At 46.5% G+C, this 24,410-nt stretch overlaps 1 protein-coding gene and 1 long non-coding RNA gene across 3 annotated transcripts in view; one reads left to right on the forward strand and one right to left on the reverse strand.

Annotated features, from left to right (window-relative positions):
• The window catches only part of PEBP4 (phosphatidylethanolamine binding protein 4), a 209,446-nt gene that overhangs the window by 105,297 nt on the left and 79,739 nt on the right, over window positions 1–24,410 (reverse strand). The window lies entirely within an intron of this gene.
• On the forward strand, window positions 16,772–20,731 carry LOC115289996. The gene is made up of 3 exons (XR_003907905.1): window positions 16,772–16,946; window positions 20,337–20,424; window positions 20,691–20,731. It is a non-coding gene; the product is annotated as an uncharacterized LOC115289996 (long non-coding RNA).

Genomic DNA, 24,410 nt, shown 5'->3' on the forward strand with positions numbered 1-24,410 from the left:
TAAACTAGAGAAAATAAAATGGAATGAAGAAAATTGTGAGAGAAAATACATGTGAAGAACAGTAAGTGCTATACTTATTGAAAATCATCTGTGGATTAGCAGACCTGCACAATTCAAACTTGCATTGTTCAAGAGCCAACTGTATAACCTGCTAAAAATAAACTAAAATTGTAAGATAAAGTGAAATATATAGTAATCACAGGGTACTATCTTGGAGATGTCAGCCTCTAGTCTCTCTCTCACTGGGTGAGAGGTCACGGGGGATGGCCTTGTCCCTTTGCAGCAGGGAGAGCTCAGGAATCTTCACTCCAAGTAAAGGGGGGCAGTTAGGTCAAGGGCAATTGATGGATGGCCATGGGCTCCATGGCACATGGCATGCACAAGGAGTGGGAAGCCATGTTAACAAATCAGGGTGCCTCCAGGTGATGGTGACAATACAGAAGCAGACTTATATCTGTACTTGTCCAGGTAAATTTTTTAAGCTTTATTTACTTTTGAGAGAGAGAAAGAATGAGAAAGGGAGGGGGAGAGAGGAAAGGGGACAGAGGATCCGAAGCAGGCTCCATGCTGACAGCAGCAAGCCTAATGCAGGGCTCAAGCTCATAAACCATGAGATCATGCATGACCTGAGTCAAAGTTGGACACTCAACTGACTGAGCCACCTGGGTGCCCTTGTCCAGGTAAATTTTTTGAAGCAGCTATATTGAAGCATAATTTCCATACTACAAATTTCACTCGTTTTAGGCAAACATTTTGAAAATTTCTAGTAAATTAACAGAGCTGCACAACTATCAGCATAATTTAAATTTAGAACATTTTTATCACCCCAAAAAGAAACCTTGTACCATTTGCAGTTACTCCCTGTTCTCTCCAACCTGTTCTAGGCAACCACTAATCTACTTTCGGTCTCTAGAATCTCCTTTTTGCCTTTTCTGAACATTTCATATAAATGGAATCATATGATATGTAGTCTTTTGTACCTGGCTTCTTTCACTCAGCATAATGTTTTTGAGGTTCAACTATGTTGTCACACGTATCAGTGCTTTATCCCTTTTTATTGCCAAATAGTGTTCCATCATGTGGATACTGATATGCATTTCATGCATCCTGCTGATGGACATTTGGGTTGTTTCTACTTTTTGGTGATTATGAAGCCTGCTGCTATGGACATTTGCTATAAGTCTTTGTGTGGGTATTTGTTTTCAATCCTCTTGGGAAAATATCTGCAGTAGAATTGCTAGGTCATATGGCAAATTTATGTTTAACATTTTTAAAAACTACCAAACTGTTTTCCAAAGTGGTCACACCACTTTGCAACTCCACCAACAGCATATGAGGGTTCCACGTACTCACCAAGACTTGTTTACTGTCTTTTAGATTGTGGCCATTCTAACAGGTGTAAAGTGGCATCTCATTGTGTTTTTAATTTATATTTTCCTAATGAACAGTGATGTTGAGCATCTTTTTATGTCCTTAGCGACTATTCATATATCTTTGGTGAAATGTCTATATAAAGCTTTTTCCCTTGTAATCCTTCTTCTTATTCCAGAAGGAATTTTAATAGGTATGTCCCCACTGGGGGTTTGGGGAAATGGGAACAGTAGAGAGAATGGAAAAGATGGGAGGGAAGTGAGAAGAGCCTATTGAGTTTGAAATCTACTCTGAATAGGTGACAGAGCTAGATATGCCTCATCCTTGAACCTCTGGCTCCCACCCTCAACTACCATCTGTACATGGGGTTGTCTACTTACTGCAGCTCACCGTGACATTGACATTTCTGGCAGGGAAAGGTCAGCCTTACAGATGTCACCACAATCTAGGTGAGCAGAAAGCACCCACTGACACTGACTTCTCCTGGCCTAGTGAGCCAAGTCTTCTGTCCACCCTCAGAGAGACTATTGAGCCCCAATCTCCTCTGCCTCCTATCCTGGTTTTTTTCAGCCCAAACTTCTCCCACCAACCTCTTTCCAAGCCACTGGTCCTCTACCACACCACCAGGCCCTAAATCTTCTTTTCTTCTGTGTCTCAGAGCCAGTCCTCACTCCTCCTCCACCTCCAGACACTTCTACTCTGCCCAGCAGAAATGCCACTGAGTGACACGCATCTCCCCTCTGTCCTCTGTCTCTCCATAAATTGTTCTACTTCATTGCTTTTGCCTGGATCTCACCTGAAGGGACCCTTCTCAGCACTCTCAAGTGCTGGTGTGTGTCCTCTCATGCCCCACAAATCCCAGGGTCAGGAGACCAGGAGGTGTCATTGCTCCCTGATGCCATGTCCTTCTTTGTGGCTCAACCATTCAACAATACATTCTCTTTCTGTCCTGTTTGCTGTTACCTATGGTTTCACAGTTGCTCCTGCTTATTCATTAAAGGCACTGGCACCTGCTCACGGTCCTCTTTTCTTCCCTACATCCTGCTGTCATCCCAGTGACTTCAGCAAACCTGTGGAACACCCGTCCAGCACCATACCGCTCTGGTTCCCACATCTCAACATCTCAGGCAACCTTCTCTTTCTCTATCTCAACCATCAACAGTTACACCTTGAAACTCATCATCTGAAGCTGCTCTGTCTCCAAAATTCACTAATTCTGGCCACAACCTCCTCTCTGTTCAGCTTGCCTCTTCAACTATGCCCACCAGGACTAAGCTGTGACCTCTAGGGGCATCCTGACCATTAGCAACGGTCCCTTCTCCCAGTACATTGGCTATCTCCCTGTGCTTGCCTCCTCCCCACTTCATAGGCAAACACATACTATCTCCTCCTCCTTACTTCCCACTGACTCTTTCTAAAAAAAAATTATTGGAGCATCTGGGTGGCTCAGTCGGTTAAGCGTCCGGCTTTGGCTCAGGTCATGATCTCACAGTTCATGAGTTCGAGCCCCATGTCGGGCTCTGTGCTGACAGCTCAGAGCCTGGAGCCTGCTTCAGATTCTGCGTCTCCCTCTCTCTCTGACCCTCCTCTGCTCTCTCTGTCTCTCAAAAATAAATATTAAAAAATTTAAAAAAAATATTGAAGTATGGTTGACATACAACACTCTATTAGTTTCACATGTACAACAAAGTGACTCAACAGTTTTATACGTTACTTGTGCTCACCATTTTAAGTGCAGTCACCTTTTGTCACCATATAGAGTTACTATAACACTATTATATTCCCTGTGCTGTACTTTCATCCCTGGGACTTTCTTTTTATTCTTTAACCCACTCAGCCCCACACTTCTGCTTGTAGCCCCTGTTAGTGTCATCAAATCCAGTGGGTACTTTCCAAACCTTATCGTACTTGGCATCCCTCTCAGCTGCACATCACAAGGTGGGCCACCTCTTCCTTACTGAAATGCCTTCTGTGAATGCCATTCTCTTCTCCATGACTTGTTTTCCTAATGGCTGGATCCTAGGCCCTCTTCATCTGTCACTCTTACCTCCTTCACAGGAGTCTCAAACCACAGCCACATGTATCCTCTGACCCCCAGCTCTCCTCTGAACTCCAGACCCTATGACCAGTGACCCACTTCTCTCCCTATGGTTGTTTAAAAGCACCTTGTGCTAATCATGCCCAACAACACTGCTAGTCTTCCAGAGTTTTCTGTTTGTATGAATGAAGGCACCCCCTTCTGCTATTGCAAACCAGAAGCCCAGGAGTCAGCTTCCAATCCACCAGCAGTCTTGTCAATGCTGCCTCCCAAACATCTCTCAACTCCGCCCATTTCCCTGCCTCTCTACCACTACCACACCCGCTGAGGCTGCCATCATCTTTATTCTTGTCTACTGTAATAGCTTCCTAACTGGTTTCTTCATATTCACTTGGACTCTCTAATCAATTTTTTACCTGGATCCAGACTATCATTTCAAAACACAAGGAAGATCATGCAATCCTGGTGCTTAAAATCCTTCACTGGCTTTCCATGCATCCTTAATGTGTTCATAAGGCCTTGAATACTCTGACCCCTACCCACCGCTCCTTGTCATTTTGTGCACATGCCCCCTTGCACTACACTCTGCTCTCATGGGCCTTCTTATTTCTAGAGCCTGCCCTGTTCCCTCCCACTCACCACCTTTGTATACATTCTTCTGGGCCTGGAATGCTTCCTCACTCCCAGCCCACCCCCTTAATCCAGTGAACTCCTATTCATACTTCAGAGCCCAGTTCAGGGTGACTTCTCTAGAGAAGGGTCCCCCTCCCCCTGTTCCATGTTAAGATTCTTTGTTAAACATGCTCACATTTCTTTCCCTTGGACACTCTCTGCATTTTACAGTCAATAATCCATTCATCAGCATATGTTTTGGTTAATGTCTATGTCTCCTGTAGGATTATAACCTCCTTGGAAGTAGGGATGGTGTCTGTTTCTGCTCAATTATATCCCCCATAAATTACAGTGTGTGGCACATAGACGACACTCAATAAATATTTTTGAATGAATATATGAAATAAATATTGTACCCGGCTCAGGTACTTCAATTGCTCACTTGTCTGTTCGTTCATTCATTCACTCATTCGGCAAGTACTGGCTGAGCCCTTACCATGCATGTACTAAGTAAGCAGCATGAGAGGGGCTGAGGATAAGAGACGAGAGAGACATGGCCTCTGCCTCCAAGGAGACAGTGGTCTCATGGGGCACTGGACACATGTACAAATAATGTAGGTACCTTTGTTCTCTAACCAGATACACTCTAGTGCTGGGGAAGCCAAACTGAGAAGGTGACTAACTCTGCCTGGGGTCACCAACATAGACTCACAGAGAATGTTGCCTCTGAGCAAGGTCCTCATGAGTGGAAGTCTGTCCAGGAGCAAAGCCAGGTGGGGCAAAAGAAACAGCTTGTACAAAAGCCACAGAGATGCGGAAGGGCACCGAGAGTTATTCGTGTCTGTAGCCCAGAGTCCCCAAGGCTGAGTGCTGAGGCCTAGAGGGCAGCAGAGGCAGCCAGCAAAGGTGATGAGGCAGATAGCAAGGTTGTGTATGCCAAGGAGGTTTGTAAATGGGGGTGCGGGGTGACAGGGTCAGACACGGGACTTAGAGAGGCAATGCCTGCAGGTGGGGGGGGGGGGGGGGGGATCTGAGTGGGCACAGTGACAGCTGACTGTGTGAGGGATGGATCACATGGCTTAAGAGTGCCCATTCCCAGAGTAGGCCAATGAGCCACACTCACTGTAGTGCAGATTCCCTGAGGTAAGGGGCTGGTGTGGGGGTGCACCCTTGAGTCTCTAGGCTCTCTCCCGCCACCTTGCCGTTTGAGGAGTTTGTGTGCCTGCCTTTCCCAGAGAGGAGAAATGAAAAGTATTTGGATAGAATATGACAAGATTTCCATGGATGGTCCTGAGTTCTGGAAGTACTGGAAAGACAGTGCTTATGTTCTTCATGTTTTTTCTTTTCTGATGCTTTAACATCTGAAGTTTTGCTAACCCTGGAGGGGCTGCTACTTTCCGGACCGCAAACACTCACCTTAGAGCATGCTCTTCAAATGCAAGCCTGTCAGTCCAGAGCTTCCTTTCACCACCTCCTTGACTGAGCTGAGCCATTATGCCCTTTCCCTACTCACCCCAGGGCCAGGGACCAGATGACTAGGGGCAGCTCCTATGTCCCACAGCCCATTGGTGCTATTCAAACTAGCCAATCCTAAACCTGTCTACCCTGATTATCCTCCCTTGCCTATTTTCCTTTCCTCATGAAAATTATAGTAAAGATTCTCACCCACGCTTTCTCCTCACTCCTTCTGCCTCCTGCCAGACCCTGGTGCTTCCCCATGTGGCCCTGTGTGGTGTGCCACGACTCCTGTCTCTAGGGATCTGTGAGTATAAACGCCTTCCTTCATGACCATCGCTTCCATCTGCATGCCTTATTATAACTGACTAAAACAAATTCCAAGTACATTTTACAATAGCCCTTGACTCCTTTACTCAGATAGCCACCAAGCCCACCTGGAGACGACAGCAAACTGGGGAGTAACCAGGACTGCATTTCTGTCATTTTCAGATAGGATTATGTGCGTGGCTGGTTGCCTACAGCACTCACTTGTCCTTGAGTGGGAGATGGAGCTGACCTGATATGATTAAGTTTTGTGGTCAAGCTGAGCGAAGAGCCATCTTCTCCAAGGCAGTAGTTCTTACCTGAGTAAATATTAGAACTACTAGGGGAGCTTTTCAAAGCTACTGAGGCTGGAACCTTGACTTAAGGGGTTTGGAATGGGGTCAAGGCATTGGTGTCAATTTGGATGTTTCCCAGGTGACACTAATGTAGAGTTAGGGGTGAAAACTATAATCCTAAAGTCTGGTTTCCCAGGTCCCTATCCAAATCTGCCACTGACTAAAACCCAGGCTTCTTTCCTCTTACTTAGTGCACTTCCAGAGAAGGGTGTGTGCTCTCCACATAAAGAGGACAGCCTCCTGACCTGCTGGAGTCTCTTGTGCCTGAGGCCCTGAAGATTAAGGGGCTCAAGCACCAAATCAAGAAGCTGAAGTCACAAACACAACTCACCCTCCGCTCTCAACTATTCATTATGATGTTGGTTGGAATACAAATTTAGCCCATGGTGGGTTGGTTGTGTTTGAACCTCCCCCACAAAGTTCTGTATGGGAAATCTAGTTAAGAGCCTTCTTCCTGGGGGAGGTTGAGTGTAACAGCTGTTCCTCACCAGGGCTGATGGTCCCACCAGGATGCAGTTCGGGTGTTGCCCCTTGAGTCTAAAGCCTTTCATCCCCAGGAACAGACTCACATTTCAGGCTGGCATCCAGGAGGACAGCCTTTCTCTCCAGAGCTGCTCACAGAGACACTTCCTGAGCTGTGTGGACAGAGGCACCTCAGTTTGGGAACTGGGGCTCCTGTCATACTTTGACACAATTTGGAAAAGGTGTTGTGTAGTCACTGTGGGTCAGCTACCCCTCTTCCTTGCCTTCCTCTACTGGAGAGGCCCTAAAGCTACAATACTGGATTTCCCAGTGTTTCCTTCACCACGTGGGGGCCATATTCTGACCAAGAAGATGTAGGAGAAAGTCCCTGGGCAGGGATATCTTCCAGAATAAAAGGCACAGGCTCACAGGCTCTTTTGTCTCTACCCATTCCCCTCCCTCCTGCCTGGAATGTGGATGTGATGTTGCATGTGTAGCTGCCATCCTGTGACAAAGAGGTGACAGGCATGAGGTCGAAGTCCCATGTGGTAAGAAAGATGAAAAGAATCTGGGTCCTTGAGCTGTTGGATCTGCCTGGCCCCTCAACTTGTTGCATGAAGCAAATAAACCTATTAAGTTCCTGTGGGAGGGAATTTTCTTCCTTGGACCCAAGCACATTCCTACCTTACACACACATCAGTTTACTGTGCTGGTTTTAAAAGTGAGTGTCAGACGCTGATCTTCAGAAAGATATTGATGTTGTGAAAAGATTACTCAAGTAAATGATAGAGTACCTGGATTCTAGCCCCAGCTGTTCTATGGATGTGTTTGGGGTAAGTTATTTACTCTTATCTGTCCAGTCTACTGATCTGCAAAATGGCAATAATATATGTCTCACACAGTGGGGTTATTCTAAAAATAAATTGAATTGAAAGTGTGAAAGTGTTTTTAAGACTGTGAAGCAAGGTCCGTGGGTCAAGTTTTGTTATTGTGAACAAATAGCCTCAGTGTTGTTCCCAGTGGTCTCTGGACTAGCAGTTACCTTGACAGGCAGAGGACTTCTTGCAAACAGCCTGTCTCCAGTTGTCTGCAGCCAGAGAGATGGAACTCCTTGGCATCTCCAGTCTAGTTGGGGACACTGGGGCATGCACAGATACAGCCCTCTCTTTCTCTCACTCTTTCATGTCCCCAAGGAGACTGAGTTTGCCTGGAAATGGGACTGATTCTAGACCTCTGAAATACTGAGAGGAATTGGGAGCAGAGCTTTCTTTACAGCAAACCTAGCAAGCAACTGTCCAGCATCTCCATGGGGCTCCCAGAGATGGGCATCCCTTACTTCCTGGGGACTCATTCAAGTACAACTCAGATTGGTAGAAAGGGCTATATCTTATGGAGCCCAAAACTTGGCCCTTACAACTCACGCTTGATCCTGTTCTTTCTTCAAACAAGTCCCACCCTTACACACGGCAGCCCTTCAGACATTTGAAGGCAGTTACCGTAGCTTCACAATACCTCTTGTTCAGGCCAAAGGTCCTTATTCCTTCAGCTAGTTCAGCTACATCCCACACTATCTATACAAAGATGCCCTTGAACAGTTCACAAACTAATGAGGGAGACAGATGTGTAAACAACTACAGTATAATGTGACACGCTGGCTATGGGAACACAGGTGAGGGACCAAATATTTCCATGTAGAATGGGGACAGGGTCAGCGGGGAGGTAAGCCTTCATGGTGGTGGTGATAGTTGATAAGAATGATGAGTTGGCAAGGGCTGAATGCTGGGGTTGGAGGCTGCAGGTGACTTGGGTCCCAGTTAATCAAGGCCATAATTTGGTGTAGCCAGAGTCACGTTACTGGAAACAAGGGGCCACCATATGGGAAACTCCTTTAAATAGAGGTCACCATTCTGAGTCTACCCTTGGAAAAACAGGCTCAGAAGGATTAGAGGATCTTTTTGGGGCAATACACTTTAGTGATGTGAATCCCACTCAGTTGCTGTGTGACTTGGGCTAGTTGCCTAAACTCTCTAGACCTCAGCTTTGTTATAAGATAGAGATAAAAAAAATAATAATGCTCTTCTCTGGGATTGTTACACAAATTGAATGAGTTAATAGATGGCTCAGAATAGTGCCCTGCAAATGTTAAATGATCAATAAATGCCAGTTAAGTGAATGGCTTTGCTGGGACTTAAAATCATGTGCCTGGTTTCTCCATTTCACCCTCTTCGCCCTTCATAGAAGGGCAGGCACAAGTCAGAAGGCAGAGGGGCAGATTTAGGGTTGGCTTCTATTTATAACGACATGGTATTTGCTTGCATATTGCAGATTCCTCTGCACCTAGGTCTCTGGACACTTGTGCAATCTAAAACATATATACTACAAACACATATTTGTTGGCAACATGTTCCAGTATCTCTGAATCAAGTGTCTTCTGCCACTACGCTGCCCAGTCCTCTGGGGAGGATGGTCCCTCCACAGCATCTGCCTGCTCAAGATGGCTCGGGGAAGTTCATTCGCCAGGCTCACGGGATTCTGGCTGTGTGCCAAGGGGGCACAAGCGGCCAAATGGTGAGTTCAAGTCCTGGCAAGTTCACTGCACTCTCTCCACCCCCCAAAGCCTGTGCTCTGGTCCCCTGAAACTTTTCTGTCTTAATAAAGCTAAGGGACTTATTTAGATTGCAAAACCCCACATGCAGCCACACAGGCACAGTAATCACAGCATATCAAGTGATGAATTGAGACATTATCGGCCTGGCATGGGAGGGACGAGAAGAGACTGAAGGAAGGGAATGGGAAAGGAGAACTCAAAGCAACACTGAGTGTGGATCATGTGGATCATTTCTTTAATCTATCAGAAGGATATTTCCACCTCCAGAGCTATATTCACATCTACCCCACTCACCAGTTCCTCCTCTGGCTTACCTATTTCTATGAATGGCACGGCCATTTTGTCAGCTACCAAATTCAAAATATGAATCATCTTTTGGCTCTTCCCTTTCCAACCATGCCCAGTCCTTTCTGATTTCCAAGTTTAGGGTCTCTCTAGATTCCATTGTCACCTCTCCTCATTCTCTCTGACACCCGTGGGTGAGTCTGCACCAGCTCTTGCTTCTAGTATTTCAACAGTCAGCTCCCTGGCCTTCCGAACTCTCTGCTGCCCTTCCTACTCATTTGCTGCTGGCTTGGTAAACCAGTTGTCTGGAAAACAAACAAAAACAAAGCCTGATTTGCAATGCTCCCTCATTTCTGTGGGTAAATATTCACACTGTGATCCCAGAGCTGGACAAGCCCTATGTACCACACGTGAGGTCACAGAATGTGGAGTTGAAAAGAGAAGCACAGAATTGGCTCTTACAAGCATACAACTGCCCAATAATCAATCTAAAGAACAGACTGCCCCAGATTTGTGACTTAAATATAAACTGTGTAACCTGGCATTTGAGGCCTCCTATAGCTTGCTATCAAGTAATCTGCCAGGCTAATCCCATCACAGCACTCTATGTGCCCCCAAAGACTGGGATGCTTTTCGACTTCTGGGCCCATCAGAAAATCCTTTCCATTCTTTAAGACATATCTCAAATGCCACCCATCTCCTCTAAGAAGACTTCTGAACTCCTCGAACCAGACAAGATGTCCTTAGTATCTGAATTCCAATAACACTTTGTACCTTTTTGTTGGGCACTTATCATAGTCTGCTGTGTATCTGGTTATATGGGGGCTTGTCTTGGTCTCTCTTATTAGATTATGATTTTCTTAAAGGTAGGGACTGTTGTGATTTTGTCATTCCTAAAGTGCGTAGCATATTTTCTTGCATATAGTAGGTGGTTAACAAAGATCTGTTGAAACAAATGTACCCATTTTCTATGTCAGGATTTTTCAAGTTCTAGAAGAATGAACAAGACTTTTGATCCCAGAGCTGGACAAGCCCTGTGTACCACTGGCCCTGAAACTGTGTCCCTTCCTGTGGAGCTTCTGCCTTTGCCCCTGGCCTCAACCTAAGGAAGCTGGAGCATCTGGGTCCTGAGCCAGGCCTCTCATTCACCCATGCCCTCTCAGGATGAAAGATCAGCTGTCAGACCCAACGCTTCCTCCCAAGAGCTGGTTGGATTGGCTCCTGGCTAGGGTCAGCAAATTCAGCATTTGCCTAAAGGCCGGGCCTGGGCCTCGGCTGATCTTTGTAGCCTTGGCCGTGGAAATGGAGCTGGAGCTGTTCTGCCAGGCCTGGCACTGAGCTATGGCGTGGCCTCCTCTGCTCTCGGCCTAAGCAGTCGCCAAGGCCTCTAGTGTGAAGGAATTTGAGTTCTAACTTTAGGTGGCTACGTGGCTGATGGCTGTGTTTGTGAATATCTCATTCCTACTTTGGTTGCCCAGCTGGTGGGAACAGAACGGGTAGTCATGGGACTGTCATCATGTGCTGTCCAGGTTAACATGTAGCATTTCTATTACTATTAACAGACTTTCTGCTCCTCACTCCATCTGTTCTCTGAAATAATTGCAGTTGTACAGACCATGCCTTCGCTACAGGCAAGCTCTGGGGAAGAGGATAGTGCTTTTATGAGAAAAAAAAAGTGTTAAAAAATAACAGCAAACATGAGAAGAGAGTGGGAATGAAGCTAACAGCAGGTTTCCAATTTCTTTCGGATTCCGGCCTGCAAAGGTGGCATTTTCACACTTGTTTGGGGTGATCAAGCCCGGCCAGATGGGGGTGAGTGGCTGGGCTGGTGGCTCAGCCTTTTGGAGGTGGTATTGGTCACCAGGGGATAGGGTCCCAGTTGAGGTGGGTGGAGCCCCAATCGGGTCACCCAATGAGGAAGTGCCTTGAAGGGGTGGGGCCCTGAGGAAGAGACAGAGGCATCTGAGATGGCTTGGCATGTCCTGCTCTGAGGAGCTAGATGGTGTCCAGGAGTGGAAAAAATGCTGGGGGATAGAGAAGGGCTGGTGGGAACTAGAGGTTATGAGGGATGTGACTGGGTTGTCCTGGGCCTCTTTCCACACACAAAATGGGAGGAGATCTTCTCAAAGTCCTCTTGTTGGAAGGGCTATTAGGAGAATGAAGGCGTCCTACAAAATATTAAGAATTCTTCTGGCAGAGGACTAGGAAGAGCATAAAGGGCGATTAAGATGTGGTGTGCAAAATACAGTAACTATTAAAAGCCCAGAACAAATACCTGTGGATTTGAAGCACTCTGATTTGTGAGCACAGTGTGTGAGGTTTCCATCTTTTTGTAGGGTGCTGTACAAGACATAACTGTGAGTACAACAATCTGAGGGTCTTTGTTCTGGTGCCTGCCTTCCTGCCACCCAGCTTATCTATGTGATGGGCTCAGCACCAAGTATCACATCTCATCCTCTGAAGCTAAGAATAGTCGTCTTGCCCCCTTGACTAAACCCCCTTTTGAGTGGCCAAGGAGGAAGGCACTGTTGAGTTTTTTTAGAAATGAATCTGATGGATGGGGCAGCTGGGTAGCTCAGCCAGTTGAGCAACCAACTGAGGTCATGATCTCATGGTTTGTGGGATCGAGCCCCATGACGGGCTCTGAACTGACAGCATGGTGCCTGCTTGGGATTCTTTCTCTGTACTACCCCCTCCCCCCACCAACCCAGCTTGCGCATGAGCGCACGCACACACACACTCCACTCTCTCTCTCTCTCTCTCTCAAAATAAATAGATAAACTTAAAAAAGAAGAAGTGAATATGATGGAGAAACAAGGAAATGAATTAAGGGAACACAGCCATGTGATTTCTAGGGCTTCTTCCAATTTCAAGGAAGTGTTTTGATTTGAAAGAAAACCACAGAATGGGACTGGTCAGCTGCAAAGAAGACATTTGTTGGGGAAAATTGTGTGATGTGTGTGATGGGTATGTGTGTGTATGCTATCCTTCTCTCGAAACCCATAAGATGATTTTTAAAAGATTCTGGGGGTGCCTGGGTGGCTCAGTTGGTTAAGTGTCCAACTTCAGCTCAGGACATCATCTCACAGTTTGTGGGTTCGAGCCCTGCATCGGGCTCTGTGCTGACAGCTCAGAGCCCAGAGCCTGCTTCAGATTCTGTGTCTCCTTCTCTGTCTGCCTCTCCCCTGCTCACACTCTGTCGCTCTCTGTCTCACAAAAATAAATAAATGTAAAAAGACTTAAAAGATTCTGGAAAGGTTCAGGTGGAGAATCAGGGAACCATCTTCTGACAATGATCATAGTGCAAAACGATTCTCAGGTACTAAATAAATTTTCCCTGTCTTTCCCATTTCAAATTACACTATAAACAGACCAGGATTTCCAGATCTACTTTAAAGCTAGACTCAGTGAATCATAGAGACGGAGGAGCTTTCATCTAAGAATTTTTGAAATATACAGGTATGGAGAAAAATATGGCACTGTTGGCTGGCAGGAGTCCCCCCAAAACCTGGTCCTCTTGTTAGGATATTGGAAAGGTAAGGGTTTTGAGCTACTCCTGCCTATTCAGAAAATTATCTTGGAAAAATCCATATTTTCTCCTTTGGTTAAAGACTTGATAGGAGATCATCTGAATCAATTCCTTGAGAGAATGTCTGTATTAAAGCTGAATGAAATGATATGAATTTTTGGTGCATTTGCTTCCATCACCTCCTTATGAGTTCCTCCATGTCAGGGACTGGTGGTGGGCTCTTAGTGTCTTCTGTATACATGAGAGGTACAATAAATGTGTATTCTGAATGCATGAGTGAAATATGTAAGCCCTGGTGCTAATAACCAAGGAGTTCACCTTAAGTAAATGCCCTTCCTATAAAAAGTCAACCCTAGATGTACAAATTGATGCAATTAGTAATAAAAAGATTAATAAGCAAATTATAGATGGGGTGCCTCTGTGGCTCAGTGGTTAAGCCTCTGGCTCTTGGTTTCGGCTCAGGTCACGATCTCATGTTTCTTGAGTTTGAGCCCCTCATTGGGTTCTGTACTGGTGGTGCAGAGCCTGCTTGGGACTCTCTCTCCCTCTCTCTCTCTCTCTCTGCCCCTCCCCTCCTTGTGCACATTTTCCCTCTTTCTCTCTCTCAAAATAGAGAAATAAACGTTTAAAAAAAGCAAATAATAGCTATTAACTGAGCCTTATTATATGCCAACCATTGCAAAGCCCTTGCCTCATTTAATTCCAGAGTCAACATAAAAGGTCAACATTATTATTTCTATTTTAAAGGTGAAAAAATGGAGGCTAAGGGAAATTGACTAACTTGCCCAAGTGGCAAAATAAAAAATCCAACCCAGCTCAGATTCCAAAACTGGGGCTGTTGAGTGCTTTGTTAATCTGTTATAGCTTTTTGAGGGGATAAAAAATTGGCGGGAAAGGAAATTATATTTAGTCTTTCAAAAGCTTTTGACAAGTTTACTTTCAAAATTAAGAACCTTTGGTGCCAAATATTTTGTCATTGATAGGGAACAGCTTAGAGACAGCAACAAGCAACAAAAGGATCTTTTTCTCTGTTCACTTCTAGATTCAATTCTTTTGGGGCTCTATTCTAGGAATTTTATTTTACATGTTTATGTACATTATGAGGGGGAGGAGGTTTGCAATGAAACCTCAGGTAATCAGATTATCAGGGACTCCTGCGGCAGGTGAAAATGTCACTGGCTGGGGATAAACCCAGGCTGGCCCTAGCAGAAAGAATCCTGGATACTTTTGGGAGGACAACAAAGAAAAGGATATCACAGTCACTACAGATCATTCCCTAAAGATACCCAGGGGCCCAACAAAAGGTCAGGCTCAACTGGAAGGAAACACACATAAGTTGGTGCACTGCATTTGGGTAGAGCCCTCATGTGTGCTTGGAGGCACTGTCTCCAGTTTCACATCTTGCAGAAAAGCAGCGCTTAAATGGTCAAATATAAGAAATGGGAGAAGGGGAGGAAGAGGCCAGGTGAGGCCAGGAGAAGGAGATAAGGAATGATCAAAGTAATGCAAGCCACGAAGAGAACAAATGTTCAAACACAGCCTTGTTCATCTAATCCTGGAAGGCAGAATTAGAGGGAACTCTTGACACTTGAAAAAGCAAGTAGTTAGTATAGATAAAAGGTAGTACTAGGCTACACAGTGAGCAGTAAATTCATCAACGCCATTACCCAAAAGGCGAGACAACTTGAAAATACAAATTTGCCCTTTAAAAGTTTTGGACAAACTGGTGGGCTCTCAATTCACAACGGCCTCTTGGGTAGATTGTGACTTTTAGAAAGAGATCTGAAAAGCTCGATAGAGAGGAGACCAGTGCCACTCAAAGTCTCTGGGTGTAGTGGCCACAGTGGCTGGCATTCACAACTTAGCAGACAATGGTTCATTTTGACCATGTCTGTTCTTTTTGGACTGAAGGAGATATGAAATATTATGCATATATTCTGAGAAGAGTGAAGATAGGAACAAAAAGTTAATTTCTGGTTCCTACAATTATGGGCCCTGCCCTCTGGGGGCCAGTAGGGAGAACCTTAAATATCTCAGGGTTGAGCATGTGGAGCTTGGGAAAGCTATTACAATAAAGTAAAAGAGCTGGCCTCTGTCACCAGCCAGGATCCCAATAGCCCTCAGAGCCACAACAAGTGTGTGCCAGGCGGGCCTAGAACCTGTGCAGCCCTTACAAGGGCAGTGCTTGGTTTAATGCTCTCTCCTTGCCATTTTGAAATTCTCAGTGACTTTTCATCTAGGGGTCCTGCAATTTCATTCTTCACTGAGCCCCACAAATTCCACAGCCAGTCCATATTAGGATCTACTCAGCTGGCAAAATAACAGTGGGGGAGGGGGTCAAAGGAGGACCAAGGGAGAAGGCAATCGAGGCAGCTGGATCCAAATGATGCCAGGAAGGGGAACATGTGTAGAATGGACAGTTTCCTAGGCAACTAGTGGCCCCATCTAAGTGTCATGCACATGCTTTGCTAAAAGCGTTTCTTAACAGCAGGGAATAAAACAAGAGAAATAAGGCCCAGAGGAGCCTAAGGCACACCTGAGTTGCTCAATGACCTGCTCTATGGCCAATCCGTGAATAGAACCATCTGGAAAAGAGTGGGGGAAAAGCCTTAATAGGCTAGGCTTGGTCTCAAGTGGATGTTCTGTGGAGGAATGGCAGCCTTCTCCTTTCCCTAGCTTCACCCTCAGACATACATGTTTATCGGAAATGTTCTTAAGTAATGACTCTAGCTTATGACAAGGGCCACTCTTGAGTTGTCTGGGAAGCCTGAAGAGCTGGGATGCTGAATCAAGGGTGAGGTCGGTATTGTGAAGGAAAAATAAAAGACACTCATAGGAGCTCCAGGCCAGGCTGTGCCTTCCCATTCCTCTCATCTCTTCCATGGCCACTTGGAAGTGACATTTCTAGCAGCCACTTCACTCTCGAGGCCTTGGCTTCTCCATCTTCAGAACAAGTTATCTCGAACCCTCCTCAGAAATCCACACAAGGGTGCTGATTCGTGGCAGAGTCCTTAGTGAAGTGGTTAGGAAAGGGGGGGGGGGGGAGAAAAACCAACACTACAGAAGTCGTTAATTTTAGTGCTGGTATTGTCCCAGAAATAATTACAGAAGAAACACGGAGACGAGGCCCCCAAAATGCTCCACAGACACTTATGTTGTATAAATTGGCATTTTTCAGCTTAGAAAAAGGAAGTTACTGTAAATTATGATGAGGCCATGCCACAAGAAAATTTCAAATTGCAAGGCTTTGTCTGGTTCAAGAATTTCCAGCTTCCCCATAAAATTTCTCACACTTTTTTCTTTCACTTAGTGGCATTCTACCTTCTCAAGTGTTTTCTACTTAGAAAATCAGCTCTGACGGGGGATAATGCTGGCTCTGGGTGTTCAGAGAGAGAGAAGTCTTTTCTAGCTAAGGGGGTTTTATGGGTGTGCCCCTAACCAATGGCAGGGCTACTGCCTTGCCCACTGCAGGAGGCTGGCGTATCTGACACTTGACCTTGATTTCTTCTCTGCTCTCAACCTATGGTCCTTAGTTGATTGGACCACAGTGGGCAGTTGGCTGGGGCAGCAATCTAATAAACCAGCTAGTGTTTGCCCAGCCCAAGCGAAGTTGGGCTGGGCCACTCTTATTTTCCCTCAGTGCTTTGAACCAGGGTTGTTTAGAAGGTAGAAGAAGGGTAGAAGTCAGAGTTCTATGTGGGTGAGAGTCACAAGGAGCCAGAATGACCAGTGTCCAGGGGTGAGGACAACAATGTGGATGGAATTCCAATCCTGGGATGACCTGAGGTCTGCCAGCTACCCACTCCCTGGGTCCTTACAAACCCCCCACATAAGCCTTCTCTTTCTTGATGGGTAGAAGCAGGCTTGTTGGTGGAAGAGGTGGAGGGACAGATTTCAACTGGGCCCAAATGAGGACTTCATAGAGTGAGTGCTGAGCAGACATGGAATGGACTGCTTGGGATTAAGGGGAGAAGAGGGGAGGAGAGGAGAGTAAGTTCACCATCACATGGTGGGGAAGCTGTAGGGGAAACAGTAGGACTTCCTCCAATTCTGCCATTCTGTGAGTCTACATGTATCAGAAGGCTGGTCCATTCTGTATCTAGCTCTGTGCCCTACTAGGGGAAATGCTTTGCCAAACTTAAGGTTGAGAATCCATCCTAAATATTATTCCAGGCAGATTCATTCTACCCTCATGCCCCATAAGGTACTACTCACTGCCCCTTTAGGAAGTTGTCTTCTGACCAAACCAAGGGCTCCTTTGGGCAAGATGTTTGGTTGTCCTCAGGATCTAGCACAATGTCTGGCCAGGCATGGAATGAATATATGAATCAATATATGAATGAATGATGTGGTTGGTAAGGTCTGGGACATACTGGCTTGGATTGCAGAGGCTGGGATAGAGAAGAACATATTAAAAAGGGCTAGAGGGGCGCCTGGGTGGCTCAGTCGGTTAAGTGTCAGACTTCAGTTCAGGTCATGATCTCACAGTCCGTGGGTTCAAGTCTCATATCAGGCTCTGTGCTGACAGCTCATATCCTAGAACCAACTTGAGATTCTGTGTCTCCCTCTCTCTGCTCCTCCCCCACTCACACCTTTGTCTCTCTCCTTCTCTCAAAAGTTAATAAACATTAAAAGGGGGGGGGCTAGAAATGCCAGGAGAAATGCCCTTTGAGTTGAGCTCAATGCCCTTCTACTATGCAGACCTCCTTTCTTGGGATGGGACAGTATACCCTTTTCTCTCTGTGTCCTCACAATGTCACCCTCTCATGGTTGTTGGCCCCTCAGAGATGCAGAAAGAGACAGCATACTCAAGAGGTGGATTGGTTTAGAAGGAGGGCAACAGCCTGGGAAGTGCTGGCATCAAGAATTCTGATGCCATGTGACATGAATCAATCCCTTCTTTTCTCTGTGCCTCCTTCTCCAGGGTGGAAAGCGTAAAATAGAACTCTTAGAAGTTAGGGGCTCCTGCTTTTAAAAACACTGAACCCTGGATTGGGAGATGATCCAGTAACCTTAGTTAAGCTAATATGGCCATATTTGTAACCTCCATCCTGAGAGATCCTCCCCACCCCAGGCCTCTTCCTGGGTTGTAACCCAGGGGTAACAAGTCACCTCACTGTGATTCTCAGCTCTCTTCCTAGAAAAAGAGAAGGCTAGAGTGACAGAGAGCCTAGGTCTATGCTCACCAAAGGCAGATACAAGGCATGGCACCAAAGCAGAACATCCCAATTCCACTCCCTCCTGAGAGGGAGCATATGGGCGTGGGGGACTCCTATTTCCTGTCTATATCTACCATGACCACAAGAGGCCAACATTGGGCAGTTGCAGAAAGGGGATTTGATGCAAATGACACATATGACATACAGCGTTTGCTTAGCCCTTACTTTGGGTTCAGACCAAGTATAGACAGGATATGCCAGTGACAATGGATAGTTGCAGAGGCAACATAAAAAAGGAAATTTTGGGGAATGAGGCTTCAAGATAGAAGTACATTGCTTCTATTCTTGTGAGTGATGTTCATTTCCGTTCCCCATTCTCTATCCCCCAAGCTACTTATTTTCCTTTACAGCGTCCCTTGTCTACAGGGCAGGTGGGTTGGCCCACCCCTCTAGGGCAGAGAGAAGGGAAGCAGTGATATAAGAAGTCTGTTCTAGGGCCAGCTGACAAGCAGAGTTCAGAGCTGGAAGCTGGAGTATGTAGTGCTACCCTCTCACGGCCCAGCAAACAAGCTTTAAGGGGTTCTTTTGCTTTGGAGATATTGATCTTTAAAACATATCCTTGGGAAAGAGTCCCCCACCCCATCTCTCTGGTCCCTTTAAATCCTCAGTGTCTTAAAGATTTTGTGGGGTCTGACTGGCAGGAACAAAGAACGCTACTGTGTGGTGAGAAGGATTAACATCTCCAAGGGAGAGAAGATCCTAATTTTGGGTCTCCTCATTGGTGAAAGGAAGGGTTGGATGAGTGCTGGGCTTGGTTCTCCACTTACCTCAGGCGTTCTTTTGAGTAAGTGCAAGTGGACCAGTCCCAGGCTGTATGTTGGTGGGTAGGAAGGCAATCCCAGCCCCGACCCCTTCCCATGGTGGTGTGTGTGTGGGGGGGGGGTGGCACCTGCCACCTGTTCTCCTATTATTCTAACACATGGTGCCCCAGAGCACCATCTGGGGACCCTGTCAGTGGAGAAACTAGAGGAAGAACTTCGTTCCACATGGAGGATCTCAGGACCACCCTGGGGGCCTGCCTGGCACCTCCCCCATATCCTGTAGTATGCCAGGAGAGAGGCCTGGGTCTGAGGTGGCTGCCAGGGAGTGCCTGGGTTCGGAGCCTCCCATTCTCAGTAGGGGTAATTGCTGAACTCTGCCAGCCAAACACCTGGAAATAGCTAAAACGACTTTAAATGCCTAAACATTTAAAAACAAACCTTACAACACAAGGCTTTTTTTTTTTTATCCCAGTGCTAAAGCTCGCTCTCTCTCTCTATGTGTGTGTGTGTGTGTGTGTGTGTGTGTGTCGCTTTCTCTTTTAGGGGAAATTCAAAAGCCGTTTTATGCCTCATTACCTGCACACTGTGAGTGATGTCTGTCGGTCCATGTGCTGTAAATACCTTAAATCATGCTTCATTAAGAATATCTATGGTGCTATTAAAGAGCTATAATAGACAACGAGTTAACAGATGATTAAAGATGAATTCCATTTGTGTCAGTCACCAGCCAGAGAGAGACGAGGGGCTGTAAGTTCTCAACTCATTATCCAAGGGAGCGCAGCTCTCTTGGTGGCCCGTCCTGGATTTGTGAGGAGTGGGAAGGCAGCGAGGGCTGTCTGCTTGCCGAGAGTGGAGATGGGCTGCGTGGTTGTGAGGTTGGTTGGACCACAGGAGAATGAACAGGTGGGACCAGCCAAAGAGAATGTAAAGGGGGATCCTGGTGGTGCTCAGGGAAAGGCACGTATGTCAGGGGCTATGCTGTCTGATGGCTGTCAGCTCTGCCTGGCTGTTGCCATGCACATAGCCAAATTCCACTTGGAGCCATAAGAAACAGATCGATCTTGAATGCCTGGTAGCCAGAGAAAAACAGTCAAGTAGCAAGGAGAGGGGGTCCCAAAGGTGGAGACACTGGTTTTCTGGTGGTAGCAGTGGCAGATAGGAAGGAGAAATTTCTTTTCCTCAGCTGTGTTTTTGGACAAGAAAAGATGGGCATCACCAAGAAAAAAAGGTCTGGCAAAGGGATGGGACTGTTGAGGTGGCAGAATGGTTTCCCACTGGAGAACTATCCATTAAAGACAGAGAGGTGCGCTGTCTCATCTCTGATCTCTTCACAGAAGCACCAGCACTGCCACTCCAGGACCAGAGCATTTCACTCCCCTTCGCCCTACTCTAGTCTGCCAGCAGAGATCTGGAAAGCACCAGGTAGCTTAATTCCCAGCCAGTGCTTGGGACCACACTGACTTCAGGTGGGGATGGATGGGTAAGCTCATACTCAAATGAAGATGCAGGGGCGCCCAGGAGGCTCAATGGATTGAGTGTCTGACTCTTGATTTCAACTCAGGTCATGATCCTAGGGTTGTGGGATGGAGCCTTGAGTCAGGCTCCAAAATGAGCATGGAGCCTGCTTAAGAATCTCTCTCTCTCTCTCTCTCTCTCTCTCTTTCTTTCTCTCTCTGACCCTCTCCCAGGGTCACACTGTCTCTCCCTCAAAACAACAACAACAACAACAACAACAACAAAACCAAGGAAAGAAAGAAAAGAAATAAAGATGAAGGCAGTTCTACCAGATGGCTTTAACATCCTCTATGCATACTGTATTTCTTTCTTATTATCCATCCTTCAGAAGAGGATTGGAAGTATTTTCCCATTTTATAAGTGGAGAAGTTGAAGCACTGAGTAAAAACAGATTATGGCTATTGATTGGTTAGTAGATATTCTTTGTGCTTTCTACCTGCAAGACATTGCTCTGGCCTGATGGAGACCAAAGGCATTGAGGACACGGGCCTTGCTCTCAGGAGGCTTTACTGTGCAGGTATGAGGGTGGAAATCCCACCGCATGGGCAAGGGAAGAGAAGCTACCTACCAGAGGTCAGGAAGAGGGCAGTGAGACAGGGTGGAAGACATGGAACTTGGTCTTCGCAGCCTTGGCTGAATCTAGTGCTGTCTGTGCTAATGATAACACACCAGCTCTTCTTGGCATCTTCTGACCCAGACGGTACTTCCATGCCCACTGCCAAGTTATACTGGCTTTGCCGGCAACACTGACGTGTGCCATTATGCTATTCACGTCCCTAGTGCTGCTGTCACGCTCTCTGACATCCTGTGTGTCACCTGCCATACTGTCTTGAATGTGTTACTTGGCCTGGGGTGTTACTACAACTCTTCACTCTTCACATCTACTTTTTATGCAAAAGAAAAAAAGAAAAATGATGTCAAAAATCCAATATTCTGATTTCTTTTACAGGGAGCCAAGCTGAGATGTTCATACATCCATGGCTTTAGTCTGTCTTCTGTTGCTGTGGAATGTGACCAGCTTGTGGGTGGGGCTGGGAGAAAGGGCCTGAGCATGTTCTGGGAAGGAGAGGGCATGTGTGCCCATTTGAAAAAAGCTGGGTGGAAAGAAACAGGGTAGCTTGGGGTGGGAGTAGTGGGCACAGAGGAGCTTGGTCTGACTGGGTGCTTTATAGTTTACCAAGTACACCCACACATATTGACTCATGGGGTTCCCAGAAATCCTTTGAGAGAAAGAGGCATTATTATTATCATCATCCTTTTAAGACCAAGAGATCCGTGGCTCAGCCAAGACAATGTGGGCACAGGACATGGGCCAGTGCAGGACAGAGCCTCCCCTAGTTTAGGCTGGGATAGCTGGGGTGCTCATAGACAGGAAGGAGAGGAGAGGCTGGTCCCAGTGGCCAGCATTTCAAACTAGAGTAAGAGGATGGAAGGGAAGGCCTGGCAATATGAAGGTCTCAAGTGCATCTGGGAGAGAACAAAGCCATGGCCTCCACATGGCAGCCAGCCACTTTGCTGTCAGAGCTGGGAAGCCAGAGAAGAAAGTCGTGTTCAAATAACCAGGAAGATAAGCAATGGTGAATCAAAAGCTATGATCTGGCCCAGGGTTTGGGACTGCCTTTTAAAGAAAGTGACTCAAAGCTATGCCACCTGGGAAGGGTTCTCCTTGGTGGGAAAAAAAGCATATCTTCATAGCGAGTGTGTGTGTGTGTGTGTGTGATGTTAGAAAGAACAAGGGCTGTGGGCCTTGGTCTGAATGTGGAGTCTTCCATTTACTACTTCTGGTCTTAGTTCTTCATTTGGATCATGAAGGTACTGACACCTTTGTGGTCTGAAAATGACAGGAGGCACTGAGGTATGGAGCCGTGTGTAGCTCATAAGCAGGAAGGCTGCTGCATGCCTACAGTGCTTACTAAGAGCCACAGACTCCAGGACCCTCAGGGAGGGGTAGGAGGAAGGGGCCTCTGCTGGGTTCCCAAACCCTCTCATAGCAGTGGGATCCAAGTTTAGAAAGGAGTTGGAATAGACTTGGGTTCAGATTCCACCGGCGTCATGCCATGTCCCACTTCCAGGAAAAGAAACGGGCTTGTTGGAAAAAGAAAACAGACTCAGAAGGCATCTTGGGCATCCAACAGTTCTTAGGAAACAGCATTTGGGCAATCATCATTGAACCAGCAACACTTGGATCTGCTTTCCATTGACAGCTTCACAAACTCAAGATCTAGGGGCTGGGGACCTGGAGAGACAACTTGCTGGGGACGATGCCAAACTCATCTTGCCCTGGGTGATAGTCTCTACTTCCTCCCTCTCATCCACGTCTGGCTTGCAAGGTGCCTCTAGTAAGTTCTGACATGTAGGACCCTACAGAGACCTCTGGGCTTCCTGAAGAGGGGAATGCAGAAGACCCTGGGCTGGAAGTTCAAACATCTGGCTTGAGTTCCAGCCACTCTGATTACTGGGTTACCAAATGTCCATTATTCATCACTTTATATTTCAGTTTCTTCTGAATTAATTTTTGAGACTGAACACATTCCTATCAAGGGAGTACTTTAGGATTCCCCCGTGAAAGGTAGTAGGATAAACTCCTTGGTATCTTAAAACTGGATGCTGAGGTCGGAGATTATCCGGCATCACTTTATTATTGTACAAAGGAGGAAACTGAGGCTCAGGAAGGTTCCGTGACTTGCCCAAGGCCACAAAGCCAGAACACTCCAGTGCTCTTCTGCGGCACCACCTACTGCACATCAGAGTTAGTTCTGAAGCTGAACGTGAGCAGCTCTTTCTTGCTTGTTGCAATGCCATCACCCTTAGCTGCCAGAAAAAGAGGATGCCACGCGCCTCCTCAGAAAGCGCGGATGAGGACAAGGGGTAAGGGGGAACGCTCACTGGCCCTGGTAATTGAATCTTGGTGCGGAGAGACAGCCAGGTGCACAGCAATTGAGTTAAGTGGAAAATGCCATTTCCGTATTGTTAGAAGCCTTCTCAGCCCAAGGCCCTGATCATTTACTCCAAGCACCTGGTGGACTCGTGCATCTGACCCCAGCTCCCAGCTGAGCCATGGGCCAGCTGGGATCAGCAGTGTGGGGCATGGAAAGAAATTAATTTTTCAGTCCCCAGGGACTGCAGTTGGTAGCTCAGCAGCCAAGGATTAGACAGACCTGCAGAGAATAGATCACAGGCCCTCTGGGGGAGTTATTGAACTCCCAAATGCCACTGGTGGCGACAGGGCGACGGTGGCGGTGCAGGGGGGGGGTGCGGGGGGAGGCACGCTGTACTGCTGAGACTTTATTGGCAATCCCATCACTGCGACTTAACAGACACCTCTCGCTGGAGATTTTGCCTCTTGCTGATTCTCTTCCGAATATTTAATTTCAAACTCCTGCCCTCCACCTCCAAGGCATCAACCCTTAGAAAGTAGAAGAGCTGAGTTTCTGTCTTTTTCTCCCTACCTGTTGTTTTGAGGCAAGAAATTGCTTTCCTGAAATGAATGGCCTTGCTCTGATTACACGAACGAATCTTGTGGGTTCCTACTTCTTCCTCACTTTCAAAGACCTTCAAAGGAGCACAGACCTCCCAGTTTCTTTTCTGAACCCATGCAAAAAGGAGAAGCCTTGGTCTACATTCCTTCCAAGCCCACCTTTTCTAGTAGTTGGTAAATGAACAGCAGTTAGAAACACACCACAACAACGCCCAACCAGAAAGAGCCTGGAAAAATCTGTTTCCCAACACAAACTTGGTTCCAGCAGAGTCTTTTGTGAGTGTGAAGAAAATATGAATTATGGTTCCTGGCCGTGCAAAGTCCTCACTGAAGAGAAAAAAAATAAGAAAGAAAGAAAATGCTACATCTGTTTCCATTTCACTTGCTCACATGTTGAAATACATGGATGAGGCAT

The sequence above is a fragment of the Suricata suricatta genome, chromosome 1 (genome assembly GCF_006229205.1).
Source record: "Suricata suricatta isolate VVHF042 chromosome 1, meerkat_22Aug2017_6uvM2_HiC, whole genome shotgun sequence".
Taxonomy (NCBI): domain Eukaryota; kingdom Metazoa; phylum Chordata; class Mammalia; order Carnivora; family Herpestidae; genus Suricata; species Suricata suricatta.